The 19,107-nt window shown below is 47.9% G+C and overlaps 60 pseudogenes; all 60 read left to right on the forward strand.

Annotated features, from left to right (window-relative positions):
* Positions 1-141: 141 nt before the first annotated feature.
* On the forward strand, positions 142-260 carry LOC143799796 (5S ribosomal RNA; annotated as a pseudogene).
* A 77-nt stretch (positions 261-337) lies between these two features.
* LOC143797473 (5S ribosomal RNA) lies at positions 338-456 on the forward strand (annotated as a pseudogene).
* A 259-nt stretch (positions 457-715) lies between these two features.
* LOC143799798 (5S ribosomal RNA) lies at positions 716-834 on the forward strand (annotated as a pseudogene).
* A 77-nt stretch (positions 835-911) lies between these two features.
* LOC143797487 (5S ribosomal RNA) lies at positions 912-1,030 on the forward strand (annotated as a pseudogene).
* A 249-nt stretch (positions 1,031-1,279) lies between these two features.
* Positions 1,280-1,398, forward strand: LOC143799799 (5S ribosomal RNA; annotated as a pseudogene).
* Positions 1,399-1,475: 77 nt separating this feature from the next.
* On the forward strand, positions 1,476-1,594 carry LOC143798218 (5S ribosomal RNA; annotated as a pseudogene).
* A 246-nt stretch (positions 1,595-1,840) lies between these two features.
* On the forward strand, positions 1,841-1,959 carry LOC143800611 (5S ribosomal RNA; annotated as a pseudogene).
* A 77-nt stretch (positions 1,960-2,036) lies between these two features.
* LOC143797498 (5S ribosomal RNA) lies at positions 2,037-2,155 on the forward strand (annotated as a pseudogene).
* Positions 2,156-2,608: 453 nt separating this feature from the next.
* On the forward strand, positions 2,609-2,727 carry LOC143797507 (5S ribosomal RNA; annotated as a pseudogene).
* Positions 2,728-2,974: 247 nt separating this feature from the next.
* On the forward strand, positions 2,975-3,093 carry LOC143799800 (5S ribosomal RNA; annotated as a pseudogene).
* A 77-nt stretch (positions 3,094-3,170) lies between these two features.
* LOC143798904 (5S ribosomal RNA) lies at positions 3,171-3,289 on the forward strand (annotated as a pseudogene).
* Positions 3,290-3,539: 250 nt separating this feature from the next.
* Positions 3,540-3,658, forward strand: LOC143799801 (5S ribosomal RNA; annotated as a pseudogene).
* A 77-nt stretch (positions 3,659-3,735) lies between these two features.
* Positions 3,736-3,854, forward strand: LOC143798771 (5S ribosomal RNA; annotated as a pseudogene).
* A 257-nt stretch (positions 3,855-4,111) lies between these two features.
* On the forward strand, positions 4,112-4,230 carry LOC143799802 (5S ribosomal RNA; annotated as a pseudogene).
* Positions 4,231-4,307: 77 nt separating this feature from the next.
* LOC143800776 (5S ribosomal RNA) lies at positions 4,308-4,426 on the forward strand (annotated as a pseudogene).
* Positions 4,427-4,674: 248 nt separating this feature from the next.
* LOC143799804 (5S ribosomal RNA) lies at positions 4,675-4,793 on the forward strand (annotated as a pseudogene).
* Positions 4,794-4,870: 77 nt separating this feature from the next.
* On the forward strand, positions 4,871-4,989 carry LOC143798219 (5S ribosomal RNA; annotated as a pseudogene).
* A 246-nt stretch (positions 4,990-5,235) lies between these two features.
* Positions 5,236-5,354, forward strand: LOC143799805 (5S ribosomal RNA; annotated as a pseudogene).
* Positions 5,355-5,431: 77 nt separating this feature from the next.
* Positions 5,432-5,550, forward strand: LOC143800788 (5S ribosomal RNA; annotated as a pseudogene).
* A 249-nt stretch (positions 5,551-5,799) lies between these two features.
* On the forward strand, positions 5,800-5,918 carry LOC143799806 (5S ribosomal RNA; annotated as a pseudogene).
* Positions 5,919-5,995: 77 nt separating this feature from the next.
* On the forward strand, positions 5,996-6,114 carry LOC143798220 (5S ribosomal RNA; annotated as a pseudogene).
* A 246-nt stretch (positions 6,115-6,360) lies between these two features.
* On the forward strand, positions 6,361-6,479 carry LOC143799807 (5S ribosomal RNA; annotated as a pseudogene).
* A 77-nt stretch (positions 6,480-6,556) lies between these two features.
* LOC143797508 (5S ribosomal RNA) lies at positions 6,557-6,675 on the forward strand (annotated as a pseudogene).
* A 258-nt stretch (positions 6,676-6,933) lies between these two features.
* LOC143797975 (5S ribosomal RNA) lies at positions 6,934-7,052 on the forward strand (annotated as a pseudogene).
* Positions 7,053-7,129: 77 nt separating this feature from the next.
* LOC143797509 (5S ribosomal RNA) lies at positions 7,130-7,248 on the forward strand (annotated as a pseudogene).
* A 249-nt stretch (positions 7,249-7,497) lies between these two features.
* LOC143799808 (5S ribosomal RNA) lies at positions 7,498-7,616 on the forward strand (annotated as a pseudogene).
* Positions 7,617-7,693: 77 nt separating this feature from the next.
* LOC143798221 (5S ribosomal RNA) lies at positions 7,694-7,812 on the forward strand (annotated as a pseudogene).
* Positions 7,813-8,058: 246 nt separating this feature from the next.
* Positions 8,059-8,177, forward strand: LOC143798834 (5S ribosomal RNA; annotated as a pseudogene).
* A 77-nt stretch (positions 8,178-8,254) lies between these two features.
* Positions 8,255-8,373, forward strand: LOC143797510 (5S ribosomal RNA; annotated as a pseudogene).
* A 258-nt stretch (positions 8,374-8,631) lies between these two features.
* LOC143799809 (5S ribosomal RNA) lies at positions 8,632-8,750 on the forward strand (annotated as a pseudogene).
* Positions 8,751-8,827: 77 nt separating this feature from the next.
* Positions 8,828-8,946, forward strand: LOC143797511 (5S ribosomal RNA; annotated as a pseudogene).
* A 249-nt stretch (positions 8,947-9,195) lies between these two features.
* On the forward strand, positions 9,196-9,314 carry LOC143799811 (5S ribosomal RNA; annotated as a pseudogene).
* A 77-nt stretch (positions 9,315-9,391) lies between these two features.
* LOC143797516 (5S ribosomal RNA) lies at positions 9,392-9,510 on the forward strand (annotated as a pseudogene).
* Positions 9,511-9,758: 248 nt separating this feature from the next.
* Positions 9,759-9,877, forward strand: LOC143799812 (5S ribosomal RNA; annotated as a pseudogene).
* Positions 9,878-9,954: 77 nt separating this feature from the next.
* Positions 9,955-10,073, forward strand: LOC143797517 (5S ribosomal RNA; annotated as a pseudogene).
* Positions 10,074-10,320: 247 nt separating this feature from the next.
* On the forward strand, positions 10,321-10,439 carry LOC143799813 (5S ribosomal RNA; annotated as a pseudogene).
* A 77-nt stretch (positions 10,440-10,516) lies between these two features.
* LOC143797519 (5S ribosomal RNA) lies at positions 10,517-10,635 on the forward strand (annotated as a pseudogene).
* A 249-nt stretch (positions 10,636-10,884) lies between these two features.
* LOC143799814 (5S ribosomal RNA) lies at positions 10,885-11,003 on the forward strand (annotated as a pseudogene).
* A 77-nt stretch (positions 11,004-11,080) lies between these two features.
* Positions 11,081-11,199, forward strand: LOC143798223 (5S ribosomal RNA; annotated as a pseudogene).
* A 247-nt stretch (positions 11,200-11,446) lies between these two features.
* LOC143799816 (5S ribosomal RNA) lies at positions 11,447-11,565 on the forward strand (annotated as a pseudogene).
* A 77-nt stretch (positions 11,566-11,642) lies between these two features.
* On the forward strand, positions 11,643-11,761 carry LOC143798474 (5S ribosomal RNA; annotated as a pseudogene).
* A 248-nt stretch (positions 11,762-12,009) lies between these two features.
* On the forward strand, positions 12,010-12,128 carry LOC143799817 (5S ribosomal RNA; annotated as a pseudogene).
* Positions 12,129-12,205: 77 nt separating this feature from the next.
* LOC143797521 (5S ribosomal RNA) lies at positions 12,206-12,324 on the forward strand (annotated as a pseudogene).
* Positions 12,325-12,777: 453 nt separating this feature from the next.
* On the forward strand, positions 12,778-12,896 carry LOC143797522 (5S ribosomal RNA; annotated as a pseudogene).
* A 250-nt stretch (positions 12,897-13,146) lies between these two features.
* Positions 13,147-13,265, forward strand: LOC143799818 (5S ribosomal RNA; annotated as a pseudogene).
* A 444-nt stretch (positions 13,266-13,709) lies between these two features.
* Positions 13,710-13,828, forward strand: LOC143799819 (5S ribosomal RNA; annotated as a pseudogene).
* Positions 13,829-13,905: 77 nt separating this feature from the next.
* Positions 13,906-14,024, forward strand: LOC143797523 (5S ribosomal RNA; annotated as a pseudogene).
* A 257-nt stretch (positions 14,025-14,281) lies between these two features.
* LOC143799820 (5S ribosomal RNA) lies at positions 14,282-14,400 on the forward strand (annotated as a pseudogene).
* A 77-nt stretch (positions 14,401-14,477) lies between these two features.
* Positions 14,478-14,596, forward strand: LOC143797524 (5S ribosomal RNA; annotated as a pseudogene).
* Positions 14,597-15,039: 443 nt separating this feature from the next.
* LOC143798224 (5S ribosomal RNA) lies at positions 15,040-15,158 on the forward strand (annotated as a pseudogene).
* A 247-nt stretch (positions 15,159-15,405) lies between these two features.
* Positions 15,406-15,524, forward strand: LOC143799821 (5S ribosomal RNA; annotated as a pseudogene).
* A 77-nt stretch (positions 15,525-15,601) lies between these two features.
* Positions 15,602-15,720, forward strand: LOC143797525 (5S ribosomal RNA; annotated as a pseudogene).
* A 456-nt stretch (positions 15,721-16,176) lies between these two features.
* On the forward strand, positions 16,177-16,295 carry LOC143797526 (5S ribosomal RNA; annotated as a pseudogene).
* Positions 16,296-16,546: 251 nt separating this feature from the next.
* Positions 16,547-16,665, forward strand: LOC143800506 (5S ribosomal RNA; annotated as a pseudogene).
* A 77-nt stretch (positions 16,666-16,742) lies between these two features.
* On the forward strand, positions 16,743-16,861 carry LOC143798225 (5S ribosomal RNA; annotated as a pseudogene).
* Positions 16,862-17,107: 246 nt separating this feature from the next.
* On the forward strand, positions 17,108-17,226 carry LOC143800428 (5S ribosomal RNA; annotated as a pseudogene).
* Positions 17,227-17,303: 77 nt separating this feature from the next.
* On the forward strand, positions 17,304-17,422 carry LOC143797527 (5S ribosomal RNA; annotated as a pseudogene).
* Positions 17,423-17,679: 257 nt separating this feature from the next.
* LOC143799822 (5S ribosomal RNA) lies at positions 17,680-17,798 on the forward strand (annotated as a pseudogene).
* Positions 17,799-17,875: 77 nt separating this feature from the next.
* LOC143800439 (5S ribosomal RNA) lies at positions 17,876-17,994 on the forward strand (annotated as a pseudogene).
* Positions 17,995-18,436: 442 nt separating this feature from the next.
* On the forward strand, positions 18,437-18,555 carry LOC143797528 (5S ribosomal RNA; annotated as a pseudogene).
* The last annotated feature ends 552 nt before the right edge of the window (positions 18,556-19,107 follow it).

The raw sequence follows: 19,107 nt of genomic DNA on the forward strand, positions 1-19,107 counted from the left end.
CAGCTCTGGTTAGATCGCAAATGCTAAGCAGCTTGAGGCTGGGCAAGTTTCTTTTTTTTTTTTTTGGGGGGGGGGGTTTATCAAAGCTTTCCCTTACAATTTTATATCTCTTGAAAAGACCCGCTGTGGTGCTAGTTGTCCGTCAATGGCCACTCTAAGCTGAATGTGCCTGCCCTCGTCAGATCGCAAACGCTAAGCAGCTTGAGGCTGGGCAAGTACCGGCATGGGAGACTGGCTGGGAATCCCCGGTACCGTTGACTTGCTATTTTTTTTTTCTCAAAGCTTTCCCTTACGATTGTTTTCATCTTGAAAAGACTAGCAGACGCGAAAGCAATCGGTCAATGGCCACACTAAGCTGAATGTGCCTGCCCTCGTCAGATCGCAAATGCTAAGCAGCTTGAGGCTAGGCAAGTACCAGCATGGGAGACTGGCTGGGAATCCCTGGTACCGTTGACTTGGTTTTTTCGTTTTGATCCAAGCTTTCCCTGACGATTGTATTCCTCTTGAAAAGAGCCGCACTGGTTTGAACAATCTGTCATTGGCCACTCTAAGCTGAATGTGCCAGCTCTGGTCAGATCGCAAATGCTAAGCAGCTTGAGGCTGGGCAAGTTTCTTTTTTCTTTTTTTTTTTTTTTTTTTGGGGGGGGGGGTTTATCAAAGCTTTCCCTTACAATTTTATATCTCTTGAAAAGACCCGCTGTGGTGCTAGTTGTCCGTCAATGGCCACTCTAAGCTGAATGTGCCTGCCCTCGTCAGATCGCAAACGCTAAGCAGCTTGAGGCTGGGCAAGTACCGGCATGGGAGACTGGCTGGGAATCCCCGGTACCGTTGACTTGCTATTTTGTTTTTCTCAAAGCTTTCCCTTACGATTGTTTTCATCTTGAAAAGACTAGCAGACGCGAAAGCAATCGGTCAATGGCCACACTAAGCTGAATGTGCCTGCCCTCGTCAGATCGCAAATGCTAAGCAGCTTGAGGCTAGGCAAGTACCAGCATGGGAGACTGGCTGGGAATCCCTGGTACCGTTGACTTGGTTTTTTCGTTTTGATCCAAGCTTTCCCTGACGATTGTATTCCTCTTGAAAAGAGCCGCACTGGTGTGAACAATCTGTCATTGGCCACTCTAAGCTGAATGTGCCAGCTCTGGTTAGATCGCAAATGCTAAGCAGCTTGAGGCTGGGCAAGTTTCTTTTTTTTTTTTTTTTTGGGGGGGGGGTTTATCAAAGCTTTCCCTTACAATTTTATATCTCTTGAAAAGACCCGCTGTGGTGCTAGTTGTCCGTCAATGGCCACTCTAAGCTGAATGTGCCTGCCCTCGTCAGATCGCAAACGCTAAGCAGCTTGAGGCTGGGCAAGTACCGGCATGGGAGACTGGCTGGGAATCCCCGGTACCGTTGACTTGCTATTTTGTTTTTCTCAAAGCTTTCCCTTACGATTGTTTTCATCTTGAAAAGACTAGCAGACGCAAAAGCAATCGGTCAATGGCCACACTAAGCTGAATGTGCCTGCCCTCGTCAGATCGCAAATGCTAAGCAGCTTGGGGCTAGGCAAGTACCAGCATGGGAGACTGGCTGGGAATCCCTGGTACCGTTGACTTGGTTTTTTCGTTTTGATCCAAGCTTTCCCTAACGATTGTATTCCTCTTGAAAAGAGCCGCACTGGTGTGAACAATTTGTCATTGGCCACTCTAAGCTGAATGTGCCAGCTCTGGTCAGATCGCAAATGCTAAGCAGCTTGAGGCTGGGCAAGTTTCTTTTTTTTTTTTTTGGGGGGGGGGTTTATCAAAGCTTTCCCTTACAATTTTATATCTCTTGAAAAGACCCGCTGTGGTGCTAGTTTTCCGTCAATGGCCACTCTAAGCTGCATGTGCCTGCCCTCGTCAGATCGCAAACGCTAAGCAGCTTGAGGCTGGGCAAGTACCGGCATGGGAGACTGGCTGGGAATCCCCGGTACCGTTGACTTGCTATTTTTTTTTTCTCAAAGCTTTCCCTTACGATTGTTTTCATCTTGAAAAGACTAGCAGATGCAAAAGCAATCGGTCAATGGCCACACTAAGCTGAATGTGCCTGCCCTCGTCAGATCGCAAATGCTAAGCAGCTTGAGGCTAGGCAAGTACCAGCATGGGAGACTGGCTGGGAATCCCTGGTACCGTTGACTTGGTTTTTTCGTTTTGATCCAAGCTTTCCCTGACGATTGTATTCCTCTTGAAAAGAGCCGCACTGGTTTGAACAATCTGTCATTGGCCACTCTAAGCTGAATGTGCCAGCTCTGGTCAGATCGCAAATGCTAAGCAGCTTGAGGCTGGGCAAGTTTCTTTTTTCTTTTTTTTTTTTTTTTTTTGGGGGGGGGTTTATCAAAGCTTTCCCTTACAATTTTATATCTCTTGAAAAGACCCGCTGTGGTGCTAGTTGTCCGTCAATGGCCACTCTAAGCTTAATGTGCCTGCCCTCGTCAGATCGCAAACGCTAAGCAGCTTGAGGCTGGGCAAGTACCGGCATGGGAGACTGGCTGGGAATCCCCGGTACCGTTGACTTGCTATTTTGTTTTTCTCAAAGCTTTCCCTTACGATTGTTTTCATCTTGAAAAGACTAGCAGACGCGAAAGCAATCGGTCAATGGCCACACTAAGCTGAATGTGCCTGCCCTCGTCAGATCGCAAATGCTAAGCAGCTTGAGGCTAGGCAAGTACCAGCATGGGAGACTGGCTGGGAATCCCTGGTACCGTTGACTTGGTTTTTTCGTTTTGATCCAAGCTTTCCCTGACGATTGTATTCCTCTTGAAAAGAGCCGCACTGGTGTGAACAATCTGTCATTGGCCACTCTAAGCTGAATGTGCCAGCTCTGGTTAGATCGCAAATGCTAAGCAGCTTGAGGCTGGGCAAGTTTCTTTTTTTTTTTTTTGGGGGGGGGGGTTTATCAAAGCTTTCCCTTACAATTTTATATCTCTTGAAAAGACCCGCTGTGGTGCTAGTTGTCCGTCAATGGCCACTCTAAGCTGAATGTGCCTGCCCTCGTCAGATCGCAAACGCTAAGCAGCTTGAGGCTGGGCAAGTACCGGCATGGGAGACTGGCTGGGAATCCCCGGTACCGTTGACTTGCTATTTTGTTTTTCTCAAAGCTTTCCCTTACGATTGTTTTCATCTTGAAAAGACTAGCAGACGCGAAAGCAATCGGTCAATGGCCACACGAAGCTGAATGTGCCTGCCCTCGTCAGATCGCAAATGCTAAGCAGCTTGGGGCTAGGCAAGTACCAGCATGGGAGACTGGCTGGGAATCCCTGGTACCGTTGACTTGGTTTTTTCGTTTTGATCCAAGCTTTCCCTAACGATTGTATTCCTCTTGAAAAGAGCCGCACTGGTTTGAACAATTTGTCATTGGCCACTCTAAGCTGAATGTGCCAGCTCTGGTCAGATCGCAAATGCTAAGCAGCTTGAGGCTGGGCAAGTTTCTTTTTTTTTTTTTTTTTTGGGGGGGGGGTTTATCAAAGCTTTCCCTTACAATTTTATATCTCTTGAAAAGACCCGCTGTGGTGCTAGTTGTCCGTCAATGGCCACTCTAAGCTGAATGTGCCTGCCCTCGTCAGATCGCAAACGCTAAGCAGCTTGAGGCTGGGCAAGTACCGGCATGGGAGACTGGCTGGGAATCCCCGGTACCGTTGACTTGCTATTTTTTTTTTCTCAAAGCTTTCCCTTACGATTGTTTTCATCTTGAAAAGACTAGCAGACGCGAAAGCAATCGGTCATTGGCCACACTAAGCTGAATGTGCCTGCCCTCGTCAGATCGCAAATGCTAAGCAGCTTGAGGCTAGGCAAGTACCAGCATGGGAGACTGGCTGGGAATCCCTGGTACCGTTGACTTGGTTTTTTCGTTTTGATCCAAGCTTTCCCTGACGATTGTATTCCTCTTGAAAAGAGCCGCACTGGTTTGAACAATCTGTCATTGGCCACTCTAAGCTGAATGTGCCAGCTCTGGTCAGATCGCAAATGCTAAGCAGCTTGAGGCTGGGCAAGTTTCTTTTTTCTTTTTTTTTTTTTTTTTTGGGGGGGGGGTTTATCAAAGCTTTCCCTTACAATTTTATATCTCTTGAAAAGACCCGCTGTGGTGCTAGTTGTCCGTCAATGGCCACTCTAAGCTGAATGTGCCTGCCCTCGTCAGATCGCAAACGCTAAGCAGCTTGAGGCTGGGCAAGTACCGGCATGGGAGACTGGCTGGGAATCCCCGGTACCGTTGACTTGCTATTTTGTTTTTCTCAAAGCTTTCCCTTACGATTGTTTTCATCTTGAAAAGACTAGCAGACGCGAAAGCAATCGGTCAATGGCCACACTAAGCTGAATGTGCCTGCCCTCATCAGATCGCAAATGCTAAGCAGCTTGAGGCTAGGCAAGTACCAGCATGGGAGACTGGCTGGGAATCCCTGGTACCGTTGACTTGGTTTTTTCGTTTTGATCCAAGCTTTCCCTGACGATTGTATTCCTCTTGAAAAGAGCCGCACTGGTGTGAACAATCTGTCATTGGCCACTCTAAGCTGAATGTGCCAGCTCTGGTTAGATCGCAAATGCTAAGCAGCTTGAGGCTGGGCAAGTTTCTTTTTTTTTTTTTTTGGGGGGGGGGGTTTATCAAAGCTTTCCCTTACAATTTTATATCTCTTGAAAAGACCCGCTGTGGTGCTAGTTGTCCGTCAATGGCCACTCTAAGCTGAATGTGCCTGCCCTCGTCAGATCGCAAACGCTAAGCAGCTTGAGGCTGGGCAAGTACCGGCATGGGAGACTGGCTGGGAATCCCCGGTACCGTTGACTTGCTATTTTGTTTTTCTCAAAGCTTTCCCTTACGATTGTTTTCATCTTGAAAAGACTAGCAGACGCGAAAGCAATCGGTCAATGGCCACACTAAGCTGAATGTGCCTGCCCTCGTCAGATCGCAAATGCTAAGCAGCTTGGGGCTAGGCAAGTACCAGCATGGGAGACTGGCTGGGAATCCCTGGTACCGTTGACTTGGTTTTTTCGTTTTGATCCAAGCTTTCCCTAACGATTGTATTCCTCTTGAAAAGAGCCGCACTGGTGTGAACAATTTGTCATTGGCCACTCTAAGCTGAATGTGCCAGCTCTGGTCAGATCGCAAATGCTAAGCAGCTTGAGGCTGGGCAAGTTACTTTTTTTTTTTTGGGGGGGGGGGGTTTATCAAAGCTTTCCCTTACAATTTTATATCTCTTGAAAAGACCCGCTGTGGTGCTAGTTTTCCGTCAATGGCCACTCTAAGCTGAATGTGCCTGCCCTCGTCAGATCGCAAACGCTAAGCAGCTTGAGGCTGGGCAAGTACCGGCATGGGAGACTGGCTGGGAATCCCCGGTACCGTTGACTTGCTATTTTGTTTTTCTCAAAGCTTTCCCTTACGATTGTTTTCATCTTGAAAAGACTAGCAGACGCGAAAGCAATCTGTCAATGGCCACACTAAGCTGAATGTGCCTGCCCTCATCAGATCGCAAATGCTAAGCAGCTTGAGGCTAGGCAAGTACCAGCATGGGAGACTGGCTGGGAATCCCTGGTACCGTTGACTTGGTTTTTTCGTTTTGATCCAAGCTTTCCCTGACGATTGTATTCCTCTTGAAAAGAGCCGCACTGGTGTGAACAATCTGTCATTGGCCACTCTAAGCTGAATGTGCCAGCTCTGGTTAGATCGCAAATGCTAAGCAGCTTGAGGCTGGGCAAGTTTATTTATTTTTTTTTTTTTGGGGGGGGGGTTTATCAAAGCTTTCCCTTACAATTTTATATCTCTTGAAAAGACCCGCTGTGGTGCTAGTTGTCCGTCAATGGCCACTCTAAGCTGAATGTGCCTGCCCTCGTCAGATCGCAAACGCTAAGCAGCTTGAGGCTGGGCAAGTACCGGCATGGGAGACTGGCTGGGAATCCCCGGTACCGTTGACTTGCTATTTTGTTTTTCTCAAAGCTTTCCCTTACGATTGTTTTCATCTTGAAAAGACTAGCAGACGCGAAAGCAATCGGTCAATGGCCACACTAAGCTGAATGTGCCTGCCCTCGTCAGATCGCAAATGCTAAGCAGCTTGGGGCTAGGCAAGTACCAGCATGGGAGACTGGCTGGGAATCCCTGGTACCGTTGACTTGGTTTTTTCGTTTTGATCCAAGCTTTCCCTAACGATTGTATTCCTCTTGAAAAGAGCCGCACTGGTGTGAACAATTTGTCATTGGCCACTCTAAGCTGAATGTGCCAGCTCTGGTCAGATCGCAAATGCTAAGCAGCTTGAGGCTGGGCAAGTTTCTTTTTTTTTTTTTTTGGGGGGGGGTTTATCAAAGCTTTCCCTTACAATTTTATATCTCTTGAAAAGACCCGCTGTGGTGCTAGTTTTCCGTCAATGGCCACTCTAAGCTGAATGTGCCTGCCCTCGTCAGATCGCAAACGCTAAGCAGCTTGAGGCTGGGCAAGTACCGGCATGGGAGACTGGCTGGGAATCCCCGGTACCGTTGACTTGCTATTTTTTTTTTCTCAAAGCTTTCCCTTACGATTGTTTTCATCTTGAAAAGACTAGCAGACGCGAAAGCAATCGGTCAATGGCCACACTAAGCTGAATGTGCCTGCCCTCGTCAGATCGCAAATGCTAAGCAGCTTGAGGCTAGGCAAGTACCAGCATGGGAGACTGGCTGGGAATCCCTGGTACCGTTGACTTGGTTTTTTCGTTTTGATCCAAGCTTTCCCTGACGATTGTATTCCTCTTGAAAAGAGCCGCACTGGTTTGAACAATCTGTCATTGGCCACTCTAAGCTGAATGTGCGAGCTCTGGTCAGATCGCAAATGCTAAGCAGCTTGAGGCTGGGCAAGTTTCTTTTTTCTTTTTTTTTTTTTTTTTTTGGGGGGGGGGTTTATCAAAGCTTTCCCTTACAATTTTATATCTCTTGAAAAGACCCGCTGTGGTGCAAGTTGTCCGTCAATGGCCACTCTAAGCTGAATGTGCCTGCCCTCGTCAGATCGCAAAAGCTAAGCAGCTTGAGGCTGGGCAAGTACCGGCATGGGAGACTGGCTGGGAATCCCCGGTACCGTTGACTTGCTATTTTGTTTTTCTCAAAGCTTTCCCTTACGATTGTTTTCATCTTGAAAAGACTAGCAGACGCGAAAGCAATCGGTCAATGGCCACACTAAGCTGAATGTGCCTGCCCTCGTCAGATCGCAAATGCTAAGCAGCTTGAGGCTAGGCAAGTACCAGCATGGGAGACTGGCTGGGAATCCCTGGTACCGTTGACTTGGTTTTTTCGTTTTGATCCAAGCTTTCCCTGACGATTGTATTCCTCTTGAAAAGAGCCGCACTGGTGTGAACAATCTGTCATTGGCCACTCTAAGCTGAATGTGCCAGCTCTGGTTAGATCGCAAATGCTAAGCAGCTTGAGGCTGGGCAAGTTTCTTTTTTTTTTTTTTGGGGGGGGGGGGGTTTATCAAAGCTTTCCCTTACAATTTTATATCTCTTGAAAAGACCCGCTGTGGTGCTAGTTGTCCGTCAATGGCCACTCTAAGCTGAATGTGCCTGCCCTCGTCAGATCGCAAACGCTAAGCAGCTTGAGGCTGGGCAAGTACCGGCATGGGAGACTGGCTGGGAATCCCCGGTACCGTTGACTTGCTATTTTGTTTTTCTCAAAGCTTTCCCTTACGATTGTTTTCATCTTGAAAAGACTAGCAGACGCGAAAGCAATCGGTCAATGGCCACACTAAGCTGAATGTGCCTGCCCTCGTCAGATCGCAAATGCTAAGCAGCTTGGGGCTAGGCAAGTACCAGCATGGGAGACTGGCTGGGAATCCCTGGTACCGTTGACTTGGTTTTTTCGTTTTGATCCAAGCTTTCCCTAACGATTGTATTCCTCTTGAAAAGAGCCGCACTGGTGTGAACAATTTGTCATTGGCCACTCTAAGCTGAATGTGCCAGCTCTGGTCAGATCGCAAATGCTAAGCAGCTTGAGGCTGGGCAAGTTTCTTTTTTTTTTTTTGGGGGGGGGGGTTTATCAAAGCTTTCCCTTACAATTTTATATCTCTTGAAAAGACCAGCTGTGGTGCTAGTTGTCCGTCAATGGCCACTCTAAGCTGAATGTGCCTGCCCTCGTCAGATCGCAAACACTAAGCAGCTTGAGGCTGGGCAAGTACCGGCATGGGAGACTGGCTGGGAATCCCCGGTACCGTTGACTTGCTATTTTTTTTTTCTCAAAGCTTTCCCTTACGATTGTTTTCATCTTGAAAAGACTAGCAGACGCGAAAGCAATTGGTCAATGGCCACACTAAGCTGAATGTGCCTGCCCTCGTCAGATCGCAAATGCTAAGCAGCTTGAGGCTAGGCAAGTACCAGCATGGGAGACTGGCTGGGAATCCCTGGTACCGTTGACTTGGTTTTTTCGTTTTGATCCAAGCTTTCCCTGACGATTGTATTCCTCTTGAAAAGAGCCGCACTGGTTTGAACAATCTGTCATTGGCCACTCTAAGCTGAATGTGCCAGCTCTGGTCAGATCGCAAATGCTAAGCAGCTTGAGGCTGGGCAAGTTTCTTTTTTCTTTTTTTTTTTTTTTTTTGGGGGGGGGGGTTTATCAAAGCTTTCCCTTACAATTTTATATCTCTTGAAAAGACCCGCTGTGGTGCTAGTTGTCCGTCAATGGCCACTCTAAGCTGAATGTGCCTGCCCTCGTCAGATCGCAAACGCTAAGCAGCTTGAGGCTGGGCAAGTACCGGCATGGGAGACTGGCTGGGAATCCCCGGTACCGTTGACTTGCTATTTTGTTTTTCTCAAAGCTTTCCCTTACGATTGTTTTCATCTTGAAAAGACTAGCAGGCGCGAAAGCAATCGGTCAATGGCCACACTAAGCTGAATGTGCCTGCCCTCGTCAGATCGCAAATGCTAAGCAGCTTGAGGCTAGGCAAGTACCAGCATGGGAGACTGGCTGGGAATCCCTGGTACCGTTGACTTGGTTTTTTCGTTTTGATCCAAGCTTTCCCTGACGATTGTATTCCTCTTGAAAAGAGCCGCACTGGTGTGAACAATCTGTCATTGGCCACTCTAAGCTGAATGTGCCAGCTCTGGTTAGATCGCAAATGCTAAGCAGCTTGAGGCTGGGCAAGTTTCTTTTTTTTTTTTTTTTTGGGGGGGGGGTTTATCAAAGCTTTCCCTTACAATTTTATATCTCTTGAAAAGACCCGCTGTGGTGCTAGTTGTCCGTCAATGGCCACTCTAAGCTGAATGTGCCTGCCCTCGTCAGATCGCAAACGCTAAGCAGCTTGAGGCTGGGCAAGTACCGGCATGGGAGACTGGCTGGGAATCCCCGGTACCGTTGACTTGCTATTTTGTTTTTCTCAAAGCTTTCCCTTACGATTGTTTTCATCTTGAAAAGACTAGCAGACGCGAAAGCAATCGGTCAATGGCCACACTAAGCTGAATGTGCCTGCCCTCGTCAGATCGCAAATGCTAAGCAGCTTGAGGCTAGGCAAGTACCAGCATGGGAGACTGGCTGGGAATCCCTGGTACCGTTGACTTGGTTTTTTCGTTTTGATCCAAGCTTTCCCTGACAATTGTATTCCTCTTGAAAAGAGCCGCACTGGTGTGAACAATCTGTCATTGGCCACTCTAAGCTGAATGTGCCAGCTCTGGTTAGATCGCAAATGCTAAGCAGCTTGAGGCTGGGCAAGTTTCTTTTTTTTTTTTTTGGGGGGGGGGGGTTTATCAAAGCTTTCCCTTACAATTTTATATCTCTTGAAAAGACCCGCTGTGGTGCTAGTTGTCCGTCAATGGCCACTCTAAGCTGAATGTGCCTGCCCTCGTCAGATCGCAAACGCTAAGCAGCTTGAGGCTGGGCAAGTACCGGCATGGGAGACTGGCTGGGAATCCCCGGTACCGTTGACTTGCTATTTTGTTTTTCTCAAAGCTTTCCCTTACGATTGTTTTCATCTTGAAAAGACTAGCAGACGCGAAAGCAATCGGTCAATGGCCACACTAAGCTGAATGTGCCTGCCCTCGTCAGATCGCAAATGCTAAGCAGCTTGAGGCTAGGCAAGTACCAGCATGGGAGACTGGCTGGGAATCCCTGGTACCGTTGACTTGGTTTTTTCGTTTTGATCCAAGCTTTCCCTGACAATTGTATTCCTCTTGAAAAGAGCCGCACTGGTGTGAACAATCTGTCATTGGCCACTCTAAGCTGAATGTGCCAGCTCTGGTTAGATCGCAAATGCTAAGCAGCTTGAGGCTGGGCAAGTTTCTTTTTTTTTTTTGGGGGGGGGGGGGTTTATCAAAGCTTTCCCTTACAATTTTATATCTCTTGAAAAGACCCGCTGTGGTGCTAGTTGTCCGTCAATGGCCACTCTAAGCTGAATGTGCCTGCCCTCGTCAGATCGCAAACGCTAAGCAGCTTGAGGCTGGGCAAGTACCGGCATGGGAGACTGGCTGGGAATCCCCGGTACCGTTGACTTGCTATTTTGTTTTTCTCAAAGCTTTCCCTTACGATTGTTTTCATCTTGAAAAGACTAGCAGACGCGAAAGCAATCGGTCAATGGCCACACTAAGCTGAATGTGCCTGCCCTCGTCAGATCGCAAATGCTAAGCAGCTTGAGGCTAGGCAAGTACCAGCATGGGAGACTGGCTGGGAATCCCTGGTACCGTTGACTTGGTTTTTTCGTTTTGATCCAAGCTTTCCCTGACGATTGTATTCCTCTTGAAAAGAGCCGCACTGGTGTGAACAATCTGTCATTGGCCACTCTAAGCTGAATGTGCCAGCTCTGGTTAGATCGCAAATGCTAAGCAGCTTGAGGCTGGGCAAGTTTCTTTTTTTTTTTTTTGGGGGGGGGGGGGTTTATCAAAGCTTTCCCTTACAATTTTATATCTCTTGAAAAGACCCGCTGTGGTGCTAGTTGTCCGTCAATGGCCACTCTAAGCTGAATGTGCCTGCCCTCGTCAGATCGCAAACGCTAAGCAGCTTGAGGCTGGGCAAGTACCGGCATGGGAGACTGGCTGGGAATCCCCGGTACCGTTGACTTGCTATTTTGTTTTTCTCAAAGCTTTCCCTTACGATTGTTTTCATCTTGAAAAGACTAGCAGACGCGAAAGCAATCGGTCAATGGCCACACTAAGCTGAATGTGCCTGCCCTCGTCAGATCGCAAATGCTAAGCAGCTTGGGGCTAGGCAAGTACCAGCATGGGAGACTGGCTGGGAATCCCTGGTACCGTTGACTTGGTTTTTTCGTTTTGATCCAAGCTTTCCCTAACGATTGTATTCCTCTTGAAAAGAGCCGCACTGGTGTGAACAATTTGTCATTGGCCACTCTAAGCTGAATGTGCCAGCTCTGGTCAGATCGCAAATGCTAAGCAGCTTGAGGCTGGGCAAGTTACTTTTTTTTTTTTGGGGGGGGGGGGGTTTATCAAAGCTTTCCCTTACAATTTTATATCTCTTGAAAAGACCCGCTGTGGTGCTAGTTTTCCGTCAATGGCCACTCTAAGCTGAATGTGCCTGCCCTCGTCAGATCGCAAACGCTAAGCAGCTTGAGGCTGGGCAAGTACCGGCATGGGAGACTGGCTGGGAATCCCCGGTACCGTTGACTTGCTATTTTGTTTTTCTCAAAGCTTTCCCTTACGATTGTTTTCATCTTGAAAAGACTAGCAGACGCAAAAGCAATCGGTCAATGGCCACACTAAGCTGAATGTGCCTGCCCTCTTCAGATCGCAAATGCTAAGCAGCTTGAGGCTAGGCAAGTACCAGCATGGGAGACTGGCTGGGAATCCCTGGTACCGTTGACTTGGTTTTTTCGTTTTGATCCAAGCTTTCCCTGACGATTGTATTCCTCTTGAAAAGAGCCGCACTGGTGTGAACAATCTGTCATTGGCCACTCTAAGCTGAATGTGCCAGCTCTGGTTAGATCGCAAATGCTAAGCAGCTTGAGGCTGGGCAAGTTTATTTTTTTTTTTTTTTGGGGGGGGGGGTTTATCAAAGCTTTCCCTTACAATTTTATATCTCTTGAAAAGACCCGCTGTGGTGCTAGTTGTCCGTCAATGGCCACTCTAAGCTGAATGTGCCTGCCCTCGTCAGATCGCAAACGCTAAGCAGCTTGAGGCTGGGCAAGTACCGGCATGGGAGACTGGCTGGGAATCCCCGGTACCGTTGACTTGCTATTTTGTTTTTCTCAAAGCTTTCCCTTACGATTGTTTTCATCTTGAAAAGACTAGCAGACGCGAAAGCAATCGGTCAATGGCCACACTAAGCTGAATGTGCCTGCCCTCGTCAGATCGCAAATGCTAAGCAGCTTGAGGCTAGGCAAGTACCAGCATGGGAGACTGGCTGGGAATCCCTGGTACCGTTGACTTGGTTTTTTCGTTTTGATCCAAGCTTTCCCTGACGATTGTATTCCTCTTGAAAAGAGCCGCACTGGTTTGAACAATCTGTCATTGGCCACTCTAAGCTGAATGTGCCAGCTCTGGTCAGATCGCAAATGCTAAGCAGCGTGAGGCTGGGCAAGTTTCTTTTTTCTTTTTTTTTTTTTTTTTTGGGGGGGGGGTTTATCAAAGCTTTCCCTTACAATTTTATATCTCTTGAAAAGACCCGCTGTGGTGCTAGTTGTCCGTCAATGGCCACTCTAAGCTGAATGTGCCTGCCCTCGTCAGATCGCAAACGCTAAGCAGCTTGAGGCTGGGCAAGTACCGGCATGGGAGACTGGCTGGGAATCCCCGGTACCCTTGACTTGCTATTTTGTTTTTCTCAAAGCTTTCCCTTACGATTGTTTTCATCTTGAAAAGACTAGCAGACGCGAAAGCAATCGGTCAATGGCCACACTAAGCTGAATGTGCCTGCCCTCGTCAGATCGCAAATGCTAAGCAGCTTGAGGCTAGGCAAGTACCAGCATGGGAGACTGGCTGGGAATCCCTGGTACCGTTGACTTGGTTTTTTCGTTTTGATCCAAGCTTTCCCTGACGATTGTATTCCTCTTGAAAAGAGCCGCACTGGTGTGAACAATCTGTCATTGGCCACTCTAAGCTGAATGTGCCAGCTCTGGTTAGATCGCAAATGCTAAGCAGCTTGAGGCTGGGCAAGTTTCTTTTTTTTTTTTTTTGGGGGGGGGGGGGTTTATCAAAGCTTTCCCTTACAATTTTATATCTCTTGAAAAGACCCGCTGTGGTGCTAGTTGTCCGTCAATGGCCACTCTAAGCTGAATGTGCCTGCCCTCGTCAGATCGCAAACGCTAAGCAGCTTGAGGCTGGGCAAGTACCGGCATGGGAGACTGGCTGGGAATCCCCGGTACCGTTGACTTGCTATTTTGTTTTTCTCAAAGCTTTCCCTTACGATTGTTTTCATCTTGAAAAGACTAGCAGACGCGAAAGCAATTGGTCAATGGCCACACTAAGCTGAATGTGCCTGCCCTCGTCAGATCGCAAATGCTAAGCAGCTTGGGGCTAGGCAAGTTTACCAGCATGGGAGACTGGCTGGGAATCCCTGGTACCGTTGACTTGGTTTTTTCGTTTTGATCCAAGCTTTCCCTAACGATTGTATTCCTCTTGAAAAGAGCCGCACTGGTGTGAACAATTTGTCATTGGCCACTCTAAGCTGAATGTGCCAGCTCTGGTCAGATCGCAAATGCTAAGCAGCTTGAGGCTGGGCAAGTTTCTTTTTTTTTTTTGGGGGGGGGGGGTTTATCAAAGCTTTCCCTTACAATTTTATATCTCTTGAAAAGACCCGCTGTGGTGCTAGTTTTCCGTCAATGGCCACTCTAAGCTGAATGTGCCTGCCCTCGTCAGATCGCAAACGCTAAGCAGCTTGAGGCTGGGCAAGTACCGGCATGGGAGACTGGCTGGGAATCCCCGGTACCGTTGACTTGCTATTTTTTTTTTCTCAAAGCTTTCCCTTACGATTGTTTTCATCTTGAAAAGACTAGCAGACGCGAAAGCAATCGGTCAATGGCCACACTAAGCTGAATGTGCCTGCCCTCGTCAGATCGCAAATGCTAAGCAGCTTGAGGCTAGGCAAGTACCAGCATGGGAGACTGGCTGGGAATCCCTGGTACCGTTGACTTGGTTTTTTCGTTTTGATCCAAGCTTTCCCTGACGATTGTATTCCTCTTGAAAAGAGCCGCACTGGTTTGAACAATCTGTCATTGGCCACTCTAAGCTGAATGTGCGAGCTCTGGTCAGATCGCAAATGATAAGCAGCTTGAGGCTGGGCAAGTTTCTTTTTTCTTTTTTTTTTTTTTTTTTTGGGGGGGGGTTTATCAAAGCTTTCCCTTACAATTTTATATCTCTTGAAAAGACCCGCTGTGGTGCTAGTTGTCCGTCAATGGCCACTCTAAGCTGAATGTGCCTGCCCTCGTCAGATCGCAAACGCTAAGCAGCTTGAGGCTGGGCAAGTACCGGCATGGGAGACTGGCTGGGAATCCCCGGTACCGTTGACTTGCTATTTTGTTTTTCTCAAAGCTTTCCCTTACGATTGTTTTCATCTTGAAAAGACTAGCAGACGCGAAAGCAATCGGTCAATGGCCACACTAAGCTGAATGTGCCTGCCCTCGTCAGATCGCAAATGCTAAGCAGCTTGAGGCTAGGCAAGTACCAGCATGGGAGACTGGCTGGGAATCCCTGGTACCGTTGACTTGGTTTTTTCGTTTTGATCCAAGCTTTCCCTGACGATTGTATTCCTCTTGAAAAGAGCCGCACTGGTGTGAACAATCTGTCATTGGCCACTCTAAGCTGAATGTGCCAGCTCTGGTTAGATCGCAAATGCTAAGCAGCTTGAGGCTGGGCAAGTTTCTTTTTTTTTTTTGGGGGGGGGGGGGTTTATCAAAGCTTTCCCTTACAATTTTATATCTCTTGAAAAGACCCGCTGTGGTGCTAGTTGTCCGTCAATTGCCACTCTAAGCTGAATGTGCCTGCCCTCGTCAGATCGCAAACGCTAAGCAGCTTGAGGCTGGGCAAGTACCGGCATGGGAGACTGGCTGGGAATCCCCGGTACCGTTGACTTGCTATTTTGTTTTTCTCAAAGCTTTCCCTTACGATTGTTTTCATCTTGAAAAGACTAGCAGACGCGAAAGCAATCGGTCAATGGCCACACTAAGCTGAATGTGCCTGCCCTCGTCAGATCGCAAATGCTAAGCAGCTTGGGGCTAGGCAAGTACCAGCATGGGAGACTGGCTGGGAATCCCTGGTACCGTTGACTTGGTTTTTTCGTTTTGATCCAAGCTTTCCCTAACGATTGTATTCCTCTTGAAAAGAGCCGCACTGGTGTGAACAATTTGTCATTGGCCACTCTAAGCTGAATGTGCCAGCTCTGGTCAGATCGCAAATGCTAAGCAGCTTGAGGCTGGGCAAGTTTCTTTTTTTTTTTTTGGGGGGGGGGGGTTTATCAAAGCTTTCCCTTACAATTTTATATCTCTTGAAAAGACCAGCTGTGGTGCTAGTTGTCCGTCAATGGCCACTCTAAGCTGAATGTGCCTGCCCTCGTCAGATCGCAAACGCTAAGCAGCTTGAGGCTGGGCAAGTACCGGCATGGGAGACTGGCTGGGAATCCCCGGTACCGTTGACTTGCTATTTTTTTTTTCTCAAAGCTTTCCCTTACGATTGTTTTCATCTTGAAAAGACTAGCAGACGCGAAAGCAATCGGTCAATGGCCACACTAAGCTGAATGTGCCTGCCCTCGTCAGATCGCAAATGCTAAGCAGCTTGAGGCTAGGCAAGTACCAGCATGGGAGACTGGCTGGGAATCCCTGGTACCGTTGACTTGGTTTTTTCGTTTTGATCCAAGCTTTCCCTGACGATTGTATTCCTCTTGAAAAGAGCCGCACTGGTTTGAACAATCTGTCATTGGCCACTCTAAGCTGAATGTGCCAGCTCTGGTCAGATCGCAAATGCTAAGCAGCTTGAGGCTGGGCAAGTTTCTTTTTTCTTTTTTTTTTTTTTTTTTTGGGGGGGGGGGGTTTATCAAAGCTTTCCCTTACAATTTTATATCTCTTGAAAAGACCCGCTGTGGTGCTAGTTGTCCGTCAATGGCCACTCTTAGCTGAATGTGCATGCCCTCGTCAGATCGCAAACGCTAAGCAGCTTGAGGCTGGGCAAGTACCGGCATGGGAGACTGGCTGGGAATCCCCGGTACCGTTGACTTGCTATTTTGTTTTTCTCAAAGCTTTCCCTTACGATTGTTTTCATCTTGAAAAGACTAGCAGGCGCGAAAGCAATCGGTCAATGGCCACACTAAGCTGAATGTGCCTGCCCTCGTCAGATCGCAAATGCTAAGCAGCTTGAGGCTAGGCAAGTACCAGCATGGGAGACTGGCTGGGAATCCCTGGTACCGTTGACTTGGTTTTTTCGTTTTGATCCAAGCTTTCCCTGACGATTGTATTCCTCTTGAAAAGAGCCGCACTGGTGTGAACAATCTGTCATTGGCCACTCTAAGCTGAATGTGCCAGCTCTGGTTAGATCGCAAATGCTAAGCAGCTTGAGGCTGGGCAAGTTTCTTTTTTTTTTTTTTTTTTTGGGGGGGGGGTTTATCAAAGCTTTCCCTTACAATTTTATATCTCTTGAAAAGACCCGCTGTGGTGCTAGTTGTCCGTCAATGGCCACTCTAAGCTGAATGTGCCTGCCCTCGTCAGATCGCAAACGCTAAGCAGCTTGAGGCTGGGCAAGTACCGGCATGGGAGACTGGCTGGGAATCCCCGGTACTGTTGACTTGCTATTTTGTTTTTCTCAAAGCTTTCCCTTACGATTGTTTTCATCTTGAAAAGACTAGCAGACGCGAAAGCAATCGGTCAATGGCCACACTAAGCTGAATGTGCCTGCCCTCGTCAGATCGCAAATGCTAAGCAGCTTGGGGCTAGGCAAGTACCAGCATGGGAGACTGGCTGGGAATCCCTGGTACCGTTGACTTGTTTTTTTCGTTTTGATCCAAGCTTTCCCTAACGATTGTATTCCTCTTGAAAAGAGCCGCACTGGTGTGAGCAATTTGTCATTGGCCACTCTAAGCTGAATGTGCCAGCTCTGGTCAGATCGCAAATGCTAAGCAGCTTGAGGCTGGGCAAGTTTCTTTTTTTTTTTTTGGGGGGGGGGGTTTATCAAAGCTTTCCCTTACAATTTTATATCTCTTGAAAAGACCCGCTGTGGTGCTAGTTTTCCGTCAATGGCCACTCTAAGCTGCATGTGCCTGCACTCGTCAGATCGCAAACGCTAAGCAGCTTGAGGCTGGGCAAGTACCGGCATGGGAGACTGGCTGGGAATCCCCGGTACCGTTGACTTGCTATTTTTTTTTTCTCAAAGCTTTCCCTTACGATTGTTTTCATCTTGAAAAGACTAGCAGACGCGAAAGCAATCGGTCAATGGCCACACTAAGCTGAATGTGCCTGCCCTCGTCAGATCGCAAATGCTAAGCAGCTTGAGGCTAGGCAAGTACCAGCATGGGAGACTGGCTGGGAATCCCTGGTACCGTTGACTTGGTTTTTTCGTTTTGATCCAAGCTTTCCCTGACGATTGTATTCCTCTTGAAAAGAGCCGCACTGGTTTGAACAATCTGTCATTGGCCACTCTAAGCTGAATGTGCCAGCTCTGGTCAGATCGCAAATGCTAAGCAGCTTGAGGCTGGGCAAGTTTCTTTTTTCTTTTTTTTTTTTTTTTTGGGGGGGTGGGTTTATCAAAGCTTTCCCTTACAATTTTATATCTCTTGAAAAGACCCGCTGTGGTGCTAGTTGTCCGTCAATGGCCACTCTAAGCTGAATGTGCCTGCCCTCGTCAGATCGCAAACGCTAAGCAGCTTGAGGCTGGGCAAGTACCGGCATGGGAGACTGGCTGGGAATCCCCGGTACCGTTGACTTGCTATTTTGTTTTTCTCAAAGCTTTCCCTTACGATTGTTTTCATCTTGAAAAGACTAGCAGACGCAAAAGCAATCGGTCAATGTCCACACTAAGCTGAATGTGCCTGCCCTCGTCAGATCGCAAATGCTAAGCAGCTTGAGGCTAGGCAAGTACCAGCATGGGAGACTGGCTGGGAATCCCTGGTACCGTTGACTTGGTTTTTTCGTTTTGATCCAAGCTTTCCCTGACGATTGTATTCCTCTTGAAAAGAGCCGCACTGGTGTGAACAATTTGTCATTGGCCACTCTAAGCTGAATGTGCCAGCTCTGGTTAGATCGCAAATGCTAAGCAGCTTGAGGCTGGAAAAGTTTCTTTTTTTTTTTTTGGGGGGGGGGGTTTATCAAAGCTTTCCCTTACAATTTTATATCTCTTGAAAAGACCCGCTGTGGTGCTAGTTGTCCGTCAATGGCCACTCTAAGCTGAATGTGCCTGCCCTCGTCAGATCGCAAACGCTAAGCAGCTTGAGGCTGGGCAAGTACCGGCATGGGAGACTGGCTGGGAATCCCCGATACCGTTGACTTGCTATTTTTTTTTTCTCAAAGCTTTCCCTTACGATTGTTTTCATCTTGAAAAGACTAGCAGACGCGAAAGCAATCGGTCAATGGCCACACTAAGCTGAATGTGCCTGCCCTCGTCAGATCGCAAATGCTAAGCAGCTTGAGGCTAGGCAAGTACCAGCATGGGAGACTGGCTGGGAATCCCTGGTACCGTTGACTTGGTTTTTTCGTTTTGATCCAAGCTTTCCCTGACGATTGTATTCCTCTTGAAAAGAGCCGCACTGGTTTGAACAATCTGTCATTGGCCACTCTAAGCTGAATGTGCCAGCTCTGGTCAGATCGCAAATGCTAAGCAGCTTGAGGCTGGGCAAGTTTCTTTTTTCTTTTTTTTTTTTTTTTTTGGGGGGGGGGTTTATCAAAGCTTTCCCTTACAATTTTATATCTCTTGAAAAGACCCGCTGTGGTGCTAGTTGTCCGTCAATGTCCACACTAAGCTGAATGTGCCTGCCCTCGTCAGATTGCAAATGCTAAGCAGCTTGAGGCTAGGCAAGTACCAGCATGGGAGACTGGCTGGGAATCCCTGGTACCGTTGACTTGGTTTTTTCGTTTTGATCCAAGCTTTCCCTGACGATTGTATTCCTCTTGAAAAGAGCCGCACTGGTGTGAACAATTTGTCATTGGCCACTCTAAGCTGAATGTGCCAGCTCTGGTTAGATCGCAAATGCTAAGCAGCTTGAGGCTGGACAAGTTTCTTTTTTTTTTTGGGGGGGG

The sequence above is a fragment of the Ranitomeya variabilis genome, chromosome 1, assembly GCF_051348905.1.
Source record: "Ranitomeya variabilis isolate aRanVar5 chromosome 1, aRanVar5.hap1, whole genome shotgun sequence".
Lineage (NCBI taxonomy): Eukaryota > Metazoa > Chordata > Amphibia > Anura > Dendrobatidae > Ranitomeya > Ranitomeya variabilis.